Here is a 2,500-nt window from a genome sequence, read left to right as displayed (position 1 = left end):
GAGCCGACCGATTGGTTTTGATCTAATAAAAGCGTCCCTTCCATCTCTGGTCGGGACTCTGTTTGCATGTATTAGCTCTAGAATTACCACAGTTATCCAAGTAACGTGGGTACGATCTAAGGAACCATAACTGATTTAATGAGCCATTCGCGGTTTCACCTTAATGCGGCTTGTACTGAGACATGCATGGCTTAATCTTTGAGACAAGCATATGACTACTGGCAGGATCAACCAGGGAGCTGCGTCAACTAGAGCTGAGCAGCCGGCCGCCCGGGAGTGTGTCCCAGGGGCCCGCGCGAACACGCAAGCGTCCGCTCAATTATTCTGCAAACAGGAGGAGGCTGAGCTCCCCTGCACAATACACCTCGAAACCCTCTCAGGTCCCGGCGGCGCGCAGCGCCGTCCTAAGTACTTGGTCGGGTTCGAGAGAGGCGCAATCGCCCGGAGTTAGGCGAGTAGACGCTTTAGGTGCGACCACCCGTGCTCCCAACTGAGCTTGCCGCTGCCGACAGAGGCCCGGGAGCGTGCTGTCGTGGCATTGCCGGCGGGAGACAACACGCGCCACCTACGGTGACCGGCAGCTCCAACGCCAGCGCCACAGAAGGGCAAAGGCCCCACGTGGGTGCCGAAGCGAACTCTCCCAGCACAGCGCACGTGCCAACACGTCTGCACAACTGCGATACAAACCACCAGCGAGAACCGCTGGGGCGACCGAGCAGCAGACGGCGTCGCGGCGCCGAGTGCCGGGCGGCGGCGCATCCTCAACGCACACAGTCCTCAATCGGACCAGCACACTGCAGATGTCCACCGCGCTTCGCACCGGGCCGGCGAGGACCCACTTTGGCTGCACGGCGCCGCGCGCAGGGTGCCCCGGCGCGCAGCTGCGCCGCCTGCCGCGTCCGTCGGCCGGCGCGCCTGCCACTGGGCGCCCCCACCAGCCGGCTGTAGCGCGTGCGCCCACGCACCGCGCGGCCAGCACGCCGGGCGGCCCCCCCTCACCGGCCGGGGACAGTCCCACCCACCCACAGCCGCGTATCGCTTCACACCCAGATTCACATTCACGTTCGTTGGTATGGTGGGGACCGCTTCGTAGCTGTACCGATCGTTGCCCTCACAGATGTACCTCCAGCAAGGACAACCGCACCACAACGGGTTACCAGTTGTTCATTTGCGTAACGTCACCAGTAAACGTACACGTCCATCCCCGTTTGCAAAGTCAACTATTATTGCATGCCTGCCTGTCAGGTGTCAAGACACACTACATCCGCTCACATCCACGCAACAAAATGTGCCCGACTAGAGGGCACGTGGAAGGTGCCCCCGTACGTATGCGATGTCCATTGCGCGACCAACTGTCAACCGGCCTCTGTAGCATGTCGCAGATGTGGAACGCGGGGCACCGTGCTATCACATTGTGTGAGAAGAGACTACTACGTCTGCATACACGCGCCACTACATGAACAGACGGCTCATGCTGATCGCCATCCACTGCGTCCATTACTCCCACACGTCTCTATGGCGTACCACACTGCAATGCAGCTGTTATGGGGAGATGACACGTAGCTGTGTACACAACATTCTGAGCGGGTTGCGGTTGGACAATACATTAATGTAACGTGTCATATGCCAATTACAGAGCAGGGTAAGGCACAACTTGGGTTAGGTTAAGGCACAACTTGGGTTAGGTTAAGGCACAACTTGGGTTAGGTTAAGGCACAACTTGGGTTAGGTTAAGGCACAACTTGGGTTAGGTTAAGACACAACTTGGGTTAGGTTAAGGCACAACTTGGGTTAGGTTAAGGCACAACTTGGGTTAGGTTAAGGCACAACTTGGGTTAGGTTAAGGCACAACGTGGGTTAGGTTAAGGCACAACGTGGGTTAGGTTAAGGCACAACGTGGGTTAGGTTAAGGCACAATGTGGGTTAGGTTAAGGCACAATGTGGGTTAGGTTAAGGCACAACGTGGGTTAGGTTAAGGCACAATGTGGGGGTAGATTGCGGTACAAATTGCATTACATTGCGGTGCAAATTGCATTACATTGCGGTGCAAATTGAGTTACATTGCGGTGCAAATTGAGTTACATTGCGGTGCAAATTGAGTTACATTGCGGTGCAAATTGAGTTACATTGCGGTGCAAATTGAGTTACATTGCGGTGCAAATTGAGTTACATTGCGGTGCAAATTGAGTTACATTGCGGTGCAAATTGAGTTACATTGCGGTGCAAATTGAGTTACATTGCGGTGCAAATTGCGTTACATTGCGGTGCAAATTGCGTTACATTGCGGTGCAAATTGCGTTACATTGCGGTGCAAATTGCGTTACATTGCGGTGCAAATTGCGTTACATTGCGGTGCAAATTGCGTTACATTGCGGTGCAAATTGCGTTACATTGCGGTGCAAATTGCGTTACATTGCGGTGCAAATTGAGGTAGGTTAAGGTGCAACACAGGTTAGGTTAAGGTGCAACATAGGTTAGGTTAAGGTGCAAGATGGGTTAG

General features: G+C 54.6%; 1 non-coding gene across 1 annotated transcript in view; it reads right to left on the bottom strand.

Annotated features, from left to right (window-relative positions):
* The window catches only part of LOC126147206 (small subunit ribosomal RNA), a 1,909-nt gene extending 1,671 nt beyond the window's left edge, over positions 1-238 (bottom strand). Inside the window, exon 1 of the ribosomal RNA XR_007530074.1 lies at positions 1-238. This exon is cut by the window's left edge and continues 1,671 nt beyond it. This is a non-coding gene — a ribosomal RNA (small subunit ribosomal RNA).
* Between the last annotated feature and the right edge of the window lie 2,262 nt (positions 239-2,500).

The sequence above is a fragment of the Schistocerca cancellata genome, unplaced genomic scaffold (assembly GCF_023864275.1).
Source record: "Schistocerca cancellata isolate TAMUIC-IGC-003103 unplaced genomic scaffold, iqSchCanc2.1 HiC_scaffold_850, whole genome shotgun sequence".
NCBI classification, from domain to species: domain Eukaryota; kingdom Metazoa; phylum Arthropoda; class Insecta; order Orthoptera; family Acrididae; genus Schistocerca; species Schistocerca cancellata.
This window is presented reverse-complemented; position numbering and strand designations above follow the sequence as displayed.